We start from the raw sequence: 14,036 nt of genomic DNA on the forward strand, positions 1-14,036 counted from the left end.
CAAATGTGGTGAGTTAGTAATTCATTACGAACCTGCCATCATTGGACATGAACGTCACTGGAAGTACTTAACCTTTGCTAATGTCATGTAAACAACGTGTGTCTGAATCAGTGCTAAAAGCAAGCTTCTCAGCTGATATGTGACGTGCGTACTAGCGAACGTACGCAACATTTTATGTAAGTTTTGAAACGAATTTTATGATCTTCAGTGTATATGAGGCAATAATGAACGTCGATCTGAAAAGGTTATTGGTTGTATTGATTGATTTCGTATAAACTTGTATAAAATAACGCGGATTTGGCTTTTGATTTGCTATCGTTCCTGTAGTTTTGTTAAATCACATTTGGGTTACTCTTTGAACATTCCGTCACCAAACATGTTCATCCTTTCAGCCGTCTATCGTTGTAACGTGACAGTCAGTCCCATTATTCGTTCATGAAAGAGTAGCTCAAGAGCTGCGGTGAGCAGTATTGAACCACTGCCTTCTTTCTGGTCTGTTATTTCAAAGTTAAGGACGGTTAGCACAGATAGCTATTTAGCTTTGGGTAAAATTCAGTAAACACATTATCTGAATACTGATTTCATAAGTTGTAAGAGTCACAAATATTTTACTATTTTCTACAAGAGCAAGTAAATAACCTTTCACCCCTTGATCGGCACATGTGGAAAGTAGTTTTTAAAACTCCATACTCTCTTCATCTTGGACACCAACGCCCCTGTTGTTCGCATACGTATGTGCCTGTTTATGTGGTAAGTTTCTCTCAAGTCCCGTATATGTGTGTACACTACTGTAAGTTTTTGTATACTGCCTTGTGAATTATATGTAAATTAGCTTACGATAATTAGTCGATTATCGTGTCAGTTTTTGTTCATATCGTTTTTCTGTCTGCACTATCTAATTACACTGAATATTGTAAGTAACAGAAGATATTAACCTTTGTTTAATGAGATGTGGTTTAGTGCATATATATTTACCGTTTAACATCCGTCACTTATCTAGCTTTCAATTCTTAACTTTTGAGTCAGTATGTTTTAATGAGCTCACGTGTGGGTGTTTTTATTGTAAAACATAACTCTTCAGTAAAATAGATAGGTGTTGTAATCAAAACATCCTTTTGTAGTTACCGGGTTTCTGTACATTTTTTGATAGTTATAATATACAAGGAACAGAAGGAATGGTCGTATAAAAATTCAGTATTTTTGTTGTTTTATTTTTCAAGAAGTTTTAGTATATCAGCATAGATATGTAGGTGGTGTAACCGTCTGTGGTTAGTAACGAAGTAGTTTCGTGTGTCTGTTCTTTTTTTTACATCAAAACTTTAGAAGGTATACAGACAACATCCCCTCGCAACATTCCTGTCCATAAAGTTTCATTATCATTATTATTATTTACTATAAACAAGGAATACAAAAATCTGAAGCTGGTTTATGCTTTATCATGAATTTTGAACAAGGATAAGCTAATGTAAGATAAGTTATGAAAGTGGTTATTTCTATATAACAATGTTCAAATTCCTTTTCTTGGCGGACAGCAAATACTGACTGAAATATTTATCAGCCTTGATACTTCTGATACTGTGATTCACAAATTATAGGTAGGTATGTTGGGGTTTTATTAGAGCTTGTAGATCAAAACGGGGACCATTGATTTTTCTTTCTGTGCTCATTATGGTCCTGTGTTTATTATGCTCAACTGATTCTATTTCTGGCTGTAGCATCATCGTTTCTCAGAACATCACATCCATGGTAAATAACTTCTTAAAACCTTTATTTTATTTTTTGCATTTCTTGATGTTATTGAGGTGCTTGCTTACCTTACAATAGATTATAGAGCAAGACAATCAATACATGAAGTATCATGTTTATTTTTTTTTTACGAGAGAGCGTTTAGAAAAAGAAACACTCCGCACGAGGGGTGTTCTAGACTTTAAGGTTTTTGTTATATGCGTGCTGTGCTAGTAGATGCACCACGGACGCTTTCATGAATAAATTTTCATAGTCACTTGAAATACAGTAGCTTGAGTATTCTTATGATGTTGGGTAATACACTGTGAACGAGAACAGATTTTAATACACCAAACTAAGATATATTTCCCGGTATTGCTGTGGTGTTTCGTAAAGACAGTGTAGACGTTCTCATCAATAGGTTTTGCTACACAAAGTCAAACAATTTCATTTATGATCTAGTGATTAGAGTAACCGCACTATGAATCCATGTACATATGGTTCGCGAACTGTCGCCCCCAAAATGTGCTCCGCTCTTTGAAGCCATTGGTTTTTCTCCAAGATTCCATGATTAACAGTAAAATTCCTCTATTCGATCAGACAGGAGTAGCCCAAAAGTTGGGTGTGGGTAAAGTTGTTTACTATTAGCTCAAACTTATTGACGGCTATGTGCTGTTAGCCCTGATAGAAACTCGGTAACACTTCAACTATTGATAAACATCCATTAAAGGCGGTTTCATTGTTTAGTCTGCTTGTGATTCACACACACAATAAAACCAACTACTTTAACTTCAACATACTCTGGTCTGTTCGCCCTTTTACTTTCTCAATTTTCCAACATATATGAGAATAAAAGTACTTTAATTTAAAATGCACACTACTAGATTGTCTGGTGCAGATTGTATTAACTTCGTGCGTGTCTTGTGGTTAAGTGTCACATTCATTACACATTGCCGACAGATTTACTGGTTTCAAAGGCAAAGTGACTGTAAATATTGATTTGTATATTCAACCATTATGTTTCCCGTGTGCGAAAAACGCAAAGAGCGCGTAAGTATTCGTTAACGCCTGCGCTACAGCTAGCTTAGTCTTTTGTAACTTTTGAAAGGATCGTTTGTGTGTTGGTGCTGTTTGTTTGTGATACATCAAGTATGAAGTGTTAAGTGGTGGTTAGCCAAAAGAGATAAAACCTTAAAAGTAATGTCGGCTGTGTAACGGTATTGTGTATATTAAATCAGTTAACAAACACACGATCTAAGTTAATACTCGTGGAACAAGTTGGTCAACCTTAGCAAATGTTTGTTACCCATTTTTAACACAGATTTGAACAAAGTTAATATTTGGAGAAGCCAACTCAGAATTGAACAAGGCTAATGCAGAATTCGAAGTTGAAACATTTGGACAACGCTAACAAAGTATTCAAAGGTTCAGGACATTTTAGACAACACTATTAAACCTTTGAACAGTGTTATACGATGTTAATAGATATGTCGATCCATTCTGACTCTCCTTCTCATACGTATTCTCAGTGTTAACATCAATATTGAATTAACCGTTTTAAAAGGCGTCGCTTAGACTATGTTGAAACAAGATGAGCGTTTCTCTTACAATGAATGAAAAATATTACTTGATCCATATATGATGCACGTGTTGGGTTACACGTGAGTTACATTCTGAACTCAGTTCAGGTGTAAAAGATTTAATACGTGATGTTCTTCGGTAATACTGTTAGGTATTTTATATACGTGTGTGTGAGTGTAGTAAGTGGCTGGTTGTATGTAACAAAGGAATATGACAAGTCGCGTGCCATGTTTGAGCAGTAAATCAGTTGTGTCGTCACGTGAGAATAAAGTGAACATCTTAACGATACATGTATCTTGTGCAGCAAATTTATTTCTTCTCTTTCTGGTCTGTAATCTCACTTGGGATATTTCGCATATTCACCTCTGCATTAATAAACAAGTAGTTTCACTTTCATAATATATTTTGTACTTTTAAATCATGTAGTAGGTTGATAGTATTTGTGTGTTTGGACACACAACTAACTATCAACAATAATCTATTAACTCTCATCTTGCCCGGCATGGCCATGTGGTTAAGGCCCTTGACTCGTAGTCTTAGGATCGCGTGTTCGAATCCCTGTCAGGTCAAACATGCTCGCCCTTTCAGCCGTGGGCATGGTATAATATATTACCACCGATCCCACTATTCATTGTTAAGAATAGCTCAGGAGTTGGCGGTGGGTGGTGATAACTAGTTGCCTTCCCTCTGGTCTTACATTGCTGAGTCAGGAACGGCTAGAGCAGGTTGTCCTCATGTAGCTTTGCGCGAAATTCTAAAATAAACAAACCACCTCATCATCGGTGTTTATAACGAAACAGAAAATATGTAGTGAATGGTGGTTAGTTATGCAATTGAAACTTAATTATTCTGCGAGATCCACTCTTTATAATTTTACAAGATTCTGCGTTATGTATTAAGCTGGGCCCGGCATGGCCAAGCGTGCTAAGGCGTTCGACTCGTAATCTGAGGGTCGCGGGTTCGCATCCCCATCGCGCCAAACATGTTCGCCCTTTCAGCTGTGGGGGCGTTATAATGTGACGGTCAATCCCACTGTTCGCTGGTAAACGAGTAGCCCAAGAGTTGGCGGTGGGTGGTGATGATGACTAGCTGCCTTCCCTCTAGTGTTACACGGCTAAATGAGGGGCAGCTAGCACAGATAGCTCTCGAGTAGCTTTGTGCGAAATTCAAAAAACAAAACAAACAAACAATGTATTAAGCCCTCTAGTGACTCTGCAATAAGCTTGAGGGTTTCCAGATGGAGTGTTAGATACTATAAAAGATCATTCTCTTGCAAAACAAAAATACACAAATCATAAATTAATTGCACCCAAACACAGACGTTTTCTATTATACTTTATTTTAGCCGTGATGAAGCATTTTGCTTGAATGACATATATGAATGTATAACGCGAATGTGTTATGTGTTGACTTTTTACACAACAAAGACATTTTTAACAGCGTCGGACGTAAAAAAGGTTCCTTCCAGTGTCACAGTGCTATGTCTGCGGACCTATACTGCTAGAAACTGGGTTTCGATACTCGTGGAGGGAAGAGCATAGATAGCTCTTTGTTCACAATACCAAAACAAATATAAAAAGATACATAAATTAGGGAACAAACTTGGGTGTGTGATAGCTACAGAATATAATCCAAATAGTTGTAGGTATACACACAAAAATAAGACTTAATCTCTGTCCGTAAGCCTGACGCGTGAAAAAAATAACTATACATATATTATAACTATAAAAAACTGAAGTGTGTCACTTAGCACAGAGAGCGGAAAGTAAAGTTTCTTGAAGATACTTCAGTCCCTCTCACGCTCACATAGCTGTAGGTACACCGTAAAGAAACGTAATAACTTGGTATCCAAGTTATCGAGCACAATTATGAATATACGAGAGACGGATGAAACTAGATTCTCCCCTGCGTCATGAGCCACACTTCTTACTCACTGTATGTGAAAATAGGTACGTATTGTTTTCACTGGAAAATGGTTTGGCTTCAGTTTCTCAGTACTGTTGGTGAATGCTGATAACCATTCTTCAACTGGCTGGCACGTGATCATCATAACACTTTGTATCCGGCGTGTTTCGTCGAGGTTGTTACTTTTAAACGAGCAAGGCTTAGATTAAAATGTAATGAGCTGAATGGAGTTCTAAGATCGTGATTAATTTTCTGTTGTGAAAACGCTTTTCGTTTCGTCAGAAACTCACTAAACTTATTGTTCTAATCTATTTCGGTATAAATTAGTTATAAAATACTGGGAGCTGCAGTAGGGCTTCACTTCCTTCCAACAAGGTTTCATGACTGTTTTCATCTCTGTATTGGTTCTTAACAACTGTATCTTACCATTTCGAACAATCAAATTATTAACAACTAACTGGAGTAGCTGCCACCTGGCAGAAGTTATGTAAATTCGCGTTTAATGAAATGTTGGTTTTCTTATGACATGAAAAGTTGTTTGCCCTTATATGTAATTTTTAAAAACGTTCATGAAAACCGCAAAATGCAAAGTTGAAAATTTATGTGTAGCCATGAACCTGACAAGCCTTCATACCATCCATCAACAGGGGGCGAAGTAGTGGTAAAAAAAAAAAGGCGAAAATGCCCATAAAAAAAAAACAACCTGCAAAACGCAAATCTGAAAATTTGTGTGCATTTCCCCATGGGCCCAATGAACCTCCATACCAAATTTGGTGAAGATCCATTTACATCCTGTGAAGTAGTTACATGGATATACAACAAACGGTAGTATTATATTTATATAGATTGTATGAAAATCTGCACTTGTCTGTAATATTACTCTGTATAGATGCAGACTTTACACATACATAATTTACGCTGTTAACAACGCTGTTATTTCCACCGTACATTAGCAACAAATTTCGCATTGTTACATTATTGCTTATCTTTCCACCACCATGTGGTATTTTTAGGAAAACTAAAGCTAATAGTTTTATTACTATTTTAGTCAACACTAAATTCGATTGTAAGCTTAGTATTAAAGTGATAACAATAGCCAAGAATTTTGTTTCTTTAAACAACCTAATTTTGTTAAACTTGTGTTGTTTTAATCTAAAAAAAACCATCTCTGATCCAGTTTGTGCCAGCGACTGATGTTAATTAGTTTTGGAACATACGCCTTTATTAACAGCGATCATAGGCCAGATATTACCCGAAGACTACAGAAATCGTTCGGTTTTCTTCATTATATAACCGAAATAATGAGTAACCAAGACAACAGTAAATATAAGTCTAAAACCTCTAACAGTACTTAGCGAAGAAAAGAGAAGTGAAAGTACTCTCTGAATCTTAAACCCACAGTAATAGCTAACGGCTGAAAGAAAACGTAAAGTACCTGTGAAACCCCATTCCACCAAACGTGCTCGTCCTTTCAGCCGTGGGACGTTATATGTGGTGGACGATCCCAATATTCGTTGGTTAAAGAGTAATCCAACAGTTAGTTGGCGGTGGGTGGTGATGAGATTTTGTTGTTGTTGTTTTATTTAATTTCGCGCAAAGCTATACGAGGGCTATCTCCGCAGCTGATGATATATTCGGTATTAATAAATGTTTTTAATGTTTTCTAGGGTATTAGAAGAGTAAATATCATAAAAGGTTCGTAAGTAAAACATTGCAAATAGACAGTAAGATGTCTTACAGTGTTGACTGTGTATACTGTTGTTGAAGTTACTGGATCTCTTGGAAAGGTGTTTCATTTAATATGTATCTCTTGTAGAACGGCCTTATTAACATAAGGTAGCCCACTAAACAGCTTGTAATATAGTTTGTTTGGGGTTTATTGGAGTAATTGAAGAATATAATGTTCATTTAATAGCAAATCTGAGAAATGTGAGACGTAATTTACCTTTCTGTTAGGCCTGACATGGTTCAAGGGTTAGGGCGCTCGATTTCCAACCTGCGGATCGCAGGCTCGAATCACCATCACTGAATATGCTCATTCTTAGTCGTGAGGACGTTATAATGTATTGGTCAATCACATTATTCTTTTTTAAAAGATAGCCTGAGAGTTGGCGGTGAGTGGGTGCTAAATTAGGGACGAATAGCGTAATTGGACTTCGAGAAGCTTTGCGCTAAATTCAAGATAAACAAACGTATTTATTGTGATAGCTACAGGCTTTAGGCTATTGCAGCTGTTTTATAAAAATGGCTTTCCTTTTCACATTATAAGAGAATCAGTAATTGTACTTTAATTCATGAAAATCTGAAAATCATGAACATTTAAGAAAATCTGAAGAAAGAGACTTTGGTTTCGCACATTTCAGTTTTTTAAGCTGACTAACTGTTTTATGTCAGCAAAGAAACGTTGTATAAACAACGTTCGTTATGGAAACGTGTCATTAAACCTCGATTAAAATTAGTTGTAGAAAAGTATAAGAAAGAACAATGTGATTTGTTGGAATATGGTCTAAGTAAAAGGGCACATTTTCCTGTAATTGGATATAATGCAAGCGTATGAGTTTAGGAAAATAGTCAAATTCGTTTTACTTAGACTTTTTTGTACAAGTTTTATTAAACTTAATAATAGTTTATATGTGTAAAGCGTTTACAGAAAGACGAAAAGTAAGCATTATCTCCATCAGTGAATATTGTAGCTTGAATTGTTATTCTGAAAATGTAATGTACTCAGTGTGATGATGTTTAAGTTAACGATTCCTGTAAAACGTACTTAGTGTCAACAAGTATTTTTAGAATCAGTATTTACAAGGTGTTTTCTAAGAGTAAATAAAACAAAATTATGAGTAACAAATAATTTGATTTCTTGCATTTAAATTTCATATGTCATTCTGTGTTTTAGTCTACAGAGGGTATAATTATTCTTGTAAATCGTGACAGGTGTATGTTTTATTGGCGTCACGACAGTATAGATTACAACGTTAGACGTCTATTATGAAACGGCCCGGCATGGCCAGGTGGTTAAGGCATTCGACTCCTAATCCGAATGTCGCGGGTTCGAATCCCCGTCACACCAAACATGTTCGCCCTTTCAGCCGTGAGCGCGTTACATTGTGACGGTCAATTCCATTATTCGTTGGTAAAAGAGTAGCCCAAGAGTTGGCGGTGGGTGGTGATGACTAGTTGCCTTCCCTCTGGTTTTACACTGCTGAATTAGGGACGACTAGCACAGATAGCCCTCGAGTAACTTTGCGCGAAATTTAAAACAAGCAAACAAACAGGAAACAAAACTAGGAATTGTCCATATTTATCTTTGCAGTCTTTTTAATTTTTTATATACAACCCACGTTATTAGAAGAATTTATCAAAATTCTAAATGAACTTCATTTTCTAAGTAAATTTACGTTGTATGACGTAATTAGATCGAGTAGAATATTCATAGAATTGTATAGTTGTATGCATGAACTAATTAAAAGAGTTTTAACTTTAGAGACAAAATTGGGGATTTTATGTAATTAACGTGCTCTGTTCATTATTTTCTGTCGCTTTAATTGGGCATCATACTAATTATGATGTCTCTAGTGAATTAATTTGAGGTAGGTGATCAGGCGTTTTTGAAGGGCTCTCAGGTGAATATATAATGACGTGTTTATTGTCGGATATTTTGTTAGTTATAACATTCTACTCAAGTCTGCGACAGCAGAGAACTGAATGGCTTTAGTATTATCTTGGGTCAAAATAAAAGTAACTAACATTGGAGCAAACTTAATTGTATGATGTTTTGAAGTACCGATTACAAGACCATGTTTTTGATTAATAACTAGGCATAAGTTTGATAGTCGCCTTATAATTGCAGCTGTCTACAGGTCTTTTAAACCCCTACTCTCACCTATCGCATTCTCGAATTTCCAGATAGCATCCAGCTACGCATGCGCGCCAGATGTTCGCTCATGGCCAACGCTAATCTTGCAACTAATCCACCTGTAGGCTGTTCAGTTATACTATTGATTTTTGTGGACCTGAAAAAAAGGGCTTGTGACTCTCAATTTTTTCCCATGGTTTCTGATACTATGGATCGTATTATATTAGAGATCTCCCTATAATCGGTCCACTACGGTAGTTGTAGCTTCCAACATTTATGGTGTATATTTTGTTTTTATTACAGTTTACAGTTGTACTATATACAGTAACATTTGCTTTGGTACGTAACAGTAAAATTTAGTTATGTTCACACGTTTTCTTCAACTGTAACACGTGTATAGTACAAAAAAATGATGAGTTACAGGATAATTCCATAATTTAGCCTGTGTATTTTGTTACATAGTCGTTCTGGAGATGCAAACTATGTTCTGTCTTTTGCATTGTTATCTGTTCTATGTTTTTAAGATATAATTTTTTTATGTATGTAACAAATCATATTTAAGAATGTGGTCTTAATCATATTTGTGGTATTTCCAAGACAATCTAATGCTGAATATTTTTCAAATTACTTATTAGGTTGGAACTGAATTAGAGATTGAAAGTAGCAAGTGTCCTATATATAAGAATCAAAAAACACAATGCACTTCCTGGTTTCCGTAAAACTCGCGTTTTCCTTCGAGACAGCGTAATTGGAAATAAAACGTACTTTTGTGTTGAACAGTGAAAAATTCTCTTCATGTAGGTGTATAACACTTCATCTTTTAGACCGTGATACGTATGATAAAGTCACTATTAGAAGTAGCGGCATTGAAAGGAAAGATATTTGCCTCATTAGACTTTCGAGTTCACCATTCGGCTATCACAGTAATCATTTGTGGTAACAAGAGAGAGTCATAATGACTTACACATCGCGTGTTTCGTTCAACTTTGTAAAACTCACATTCTAGTGTGTGCACGTGCATGGAAATTCTTGCGTCACTAACTGCTTTTATCGTGTCTTTGGTGCTTGTGTAATTTGCAGCAAGAGATGCGTGATCGGAAATGAAGAAAGTGAAACGGACACAATGTCAGTCAGTGCTTGAATCCTGATCGACCTGGTTCTTTCTGCAATCATACCAGATGGTTTAAGAGATTAATGGAAAATACCGTGATTAATAAGTGTTGTGTGACATGAATTCTCACTTTCTGGTAAAGTAGCTTAAAATCTGTTATTTGTAACCTATATTTTATAATGCTCAACCTTACTGGTAGTAGCAGCAAATGTCTCAATTGTGTGGTTAATGCTTCTGAACTACACCGTTTCGCGTTTCAATAATCTGAGACATGATATGTTTGTAGTTAATGTATGAAAACGTTTATTTTTTTTACACCCAGTTTGATGTATGGCTCATGTATGGAAACGTTTAATTTTGGTTTACAATTCCCGGTTTGATGTATGGCTCATGTATGGAAACGTTTAATTTTGGTTTACAATTCCCGGTTTGATGTATATGGCTCATGTATGGAAACGTTTAATTTTGGTTAACAATTCCCGGTTTGATGTATATGGTACATGTATGGAAACGTTTAATTTTGGTTTACAATTCCCGGTTTGATGTATATGGCTCATGTATGGAAACGTTTAATTTTGGTTTACAATTCCCGGTTTGATGTATGGTTCATGTATGGAAATATTTAATTGTGGTTTACAATTCCCGGTTTGATGTATGGTACATGTATGGAAACGTTTGATTTTGGTTTACAATTCCCGGTTTGATGTATGGTACATGTATAGAAACGTTTTATTTTGGTTAACAATTCCCGGTTTGATGTATGGTTCATGTATGGAAACGTTTAATTTTGGTTAACAATTCCCGGTTTGATGTATATGGTTCATGTATGGAAACGTTTAATTTTGGTTTACAATTCCCGGTTTGATGTATATGGTTCATGTATGGAAACGTTTAATTTTGGTTTACAATTCCCGGTTTGATGTATATGGTTCATGTATGGAAACGTTTAATTTTGGTTTACAATTCCCGGTTTGATGTATATGGTTCATGTATGGAAACGTTTAATTTTGGTTTACAATTCCCGGTTTGATGTATGGTTCATGTATGGAAACGTTTAATTTTGGTTAACAATTCCCGGTTTGATGTATATGGTACATGTATGGAAACGTTTAATTTTGGTTTACAATTCCCGGTTTGATGTATATGGCTCATGTATGGAAACGTTTAATTTTGGTTTACAATTCCCGGTTTGATGTATATGGCTCATGTATGGAAACGTTTAATTTTGGTTTACAATTCCCGGTTTGATGTATATGGCTCATGTATGGAAACGTTTAATTTTGGTTTACAATTCCCGGTTTGATGTATGGTTCATGTATGGAAATATTTAATTTTGGTTTACAATTCCCGGTTTGATGTATGGTACATGTATGGAAACGTTTAATTGTGGTTTACAATTCCCGGTTTGATGTATGGTACATGTATGGAAACGTTTAATTGTGGTTTACAATTCCCGGTTTGATGTATGGTACATGTATGGAAACGTTTGATTTTGGTTTACAATTCCCGGTTTGATGTATGGTACATGTATGGAAACGTTTGATTTTGGTTAACAATTCCCGGTTTGATGTATATGGTTCATGTATGGAAACGTTTGATTTTGGTTAACAATTCCCGGTTTGATGTATATGGTTCATGTATGGAAACGTTTAATTTTGGTTAACAATTCCCGGTTTGATGTATATGGCTCATGTATGGAAACGTTTAATTTTGGTTAACAATTCCCGGTTTGATGTATATGGCTCATGTATGGAAACGTTTAATTTTGGTTAACAATTCCCGGTTTGATGTATATGGCTCATGTATGGAAACGTTTAATTTGGGTTAACAATTCCCGGTTTGATGTATATGGTTCATGTATGGAAACGTTTAATTTTGGTTAACAATTCCCGGTTTGATGTATATGATTCATGTATGGAAACATTTACATTTCCCAGTTTGGTTAGTATGGTAACTAAGTAGAAGATTCTGTATTGTTCTCTCCACCTCACAAATTAAACATCAGAGGTTAAAAAAGAGTCATGTTATAGTCGTGGAAATATTAAGTTACGATATTCAATAACGTGTTAGCTTTTGTTTATAGTAGTATTTGTGGGATGATATAAAATAGACACTAGTTCCACCTTCCTTTCATCTTCCTCTGGTAGGTCCACCATAGCATTATTCTGCCCGACTGATGTTCTGCTTAGCTGATACCTGTAATTTTTCACATGTTCATATAGAAATTAAAATCAAGCAGCACTAGCTGGAAAACGGAAAGTTCGTTTGGCAAACAACAGCATATATCACAGATACCGTTGTCATGGTGATACATTCTAGTACTAGTCGGTCATGATTACAGAATGTTTGTTAAAGACGTGCCTTACCGCAAGTGGAGGTTTAGATGTATTGTTACGTATGCGCCCGAGCGTATATGACCCATACTTGTATGAAACTTAACGACAACCATAATTTTACGAATAAATAATCTTTTTTGTTTGCTTGATAAAATCATTTCCACAGTCAAGCAAACAAATAAAGATATTTAAAAAAATAAATCTATTTTTCGTGTCGTATCTACTGGTCGTCTCCTACATTTGTTTGAAGAGATTGAAAATGGTGAAAGTCATTTTTGTTCTGCAAAACCGTAGCACACATCACAGAACTCAGAATATCAATAAAGCTTTTCCCATAAAGTAAGTTTACGGATATACAACGCTGAAATCTGTGGTTCGATTCCTCGCTGTAGACACAGAAAATAGCTCTATTTGGCTTTGCTTTAAAACCAAACAAACCAAATATTTTTAAAAAGTAGTGAATGACATGATTCCAGAGAAATAAAATATTTGAACTTTACTGAAAAAGCCCAACACAATTTGTATTTTAGTTATTGCTTAGGTGGTTTTTGGTTACAGCACTCGACCACCAATATACATGAGTCGCGGGAACAAAATCTGGCGCCAATCACGCTTACTCCTTCAGCCATGCATATGTTACAATGTTACGGTCATTCGTTGGCAAAGAGTACCTCAAGAGTTAGTGGTATGTGCTACCGGCTGTTTGCCTTCTATCTAGTCGGCATTTCAAATTTATAAATGGCTGCAGGTTTCCGTATCAGCTTCGTCATAAATAAAGTTAAGATAATTTATTCTATTCTCTTGTAAACAGCATTCGTTATTTAAATGTGTAGAATTCATCGATGTTTTAAGAATGTCGTTAAAAATTTGAAGCAACATCTCAATACGAATTGACATGAAATGTCTTCTTTGGTCGGATTTAACAACATGACTTCTCAATACGAATTAACATGAAATGTCTTCTTTGGTCGGACTTAACAACATATTCAATTTCATAAAGAAATTAGACTTTTAGAGAAAAATCTCCCTTAAAACTACTATTGTAATATGGTTACGTTTCGAGCGAATGTTGTCACATAAATAAGATACTACCATAGTTTTTAATGGTGATTTTTCTCAAAATATCTAATTTCTTTATCCTATCACCTTCGCATTTGACAACTTATTTATCCAGTTTTATAAATAAGTAAACTATGTAATAAGGGTTAGTAATTTATGCAATACGAAGAACATCGTTAAACTTAAAAGATATATGAAATATACAATGAGTATAGATTGCTGTAATTTGACAGTTGAATACTCTCATTGTTATTAATGGTGTTTTCGGCTACAATTGAATAAGATCTCACGAGGTTGGTCACCTTAACGGATTTATGTGAAGCCTAAATATGTAAATCTTGTATATAGAGATAATTCGAGATGTTTTGTGAGTCATCGATTTTTAGAGAAGTTTAAACGTTCGTAGCATGTAATATTGTGTAACTAATTTGGTTAAAGTGACAAACTAGAAGAGTGACCGTGT

General features: G+C 35.4%; 1 protein-coding gene across 5 annotated transcripts in view; it reads left to right on the plus strand.

The window, feature by feature from the left end:
* The window catches only part of LOC143222662 (uncharacterized), a 70,621-nt gene that overhangs the window by 14,629 nt on the left and 41,956 nt on the right, over nt 1-14,036 (plus strand). Inside the window, exon 1 of one of the 5 annotated variants that reach the window (XM_076449473.1) lies at nt 5,341-6,036. The exons of 3 other annotated variants lie outside the window; for them this stretch is intronic. The gene's annotated coding sequence lies outside the window, so the exon portion shown is untranslated. Of the gene's footprint in view, nt 1-5,340; nt 6,037-10,161; nt 10,315-14,036 lie in introns of those variants that run through there. One more of the 5 variants, XM_076449471.1, reaches the window with a different exon arrangement.

This window comes from Tachypleus tridentatus, chromosome 8, assembly GCF_004210375.1.
Source record: "Tachypleus tridentatus isolate NWPU-2018 chromosome 8, ASM421037v1, whole genome shotgun sequence".
NCBI classification, from domain to species: domain Eukaryota; kingdom Metazoa; phylum Arthropoda; class Merostomata; order Xiphosura; family Limulidae; genus Tachypleus; species Tachypleus tridentatus.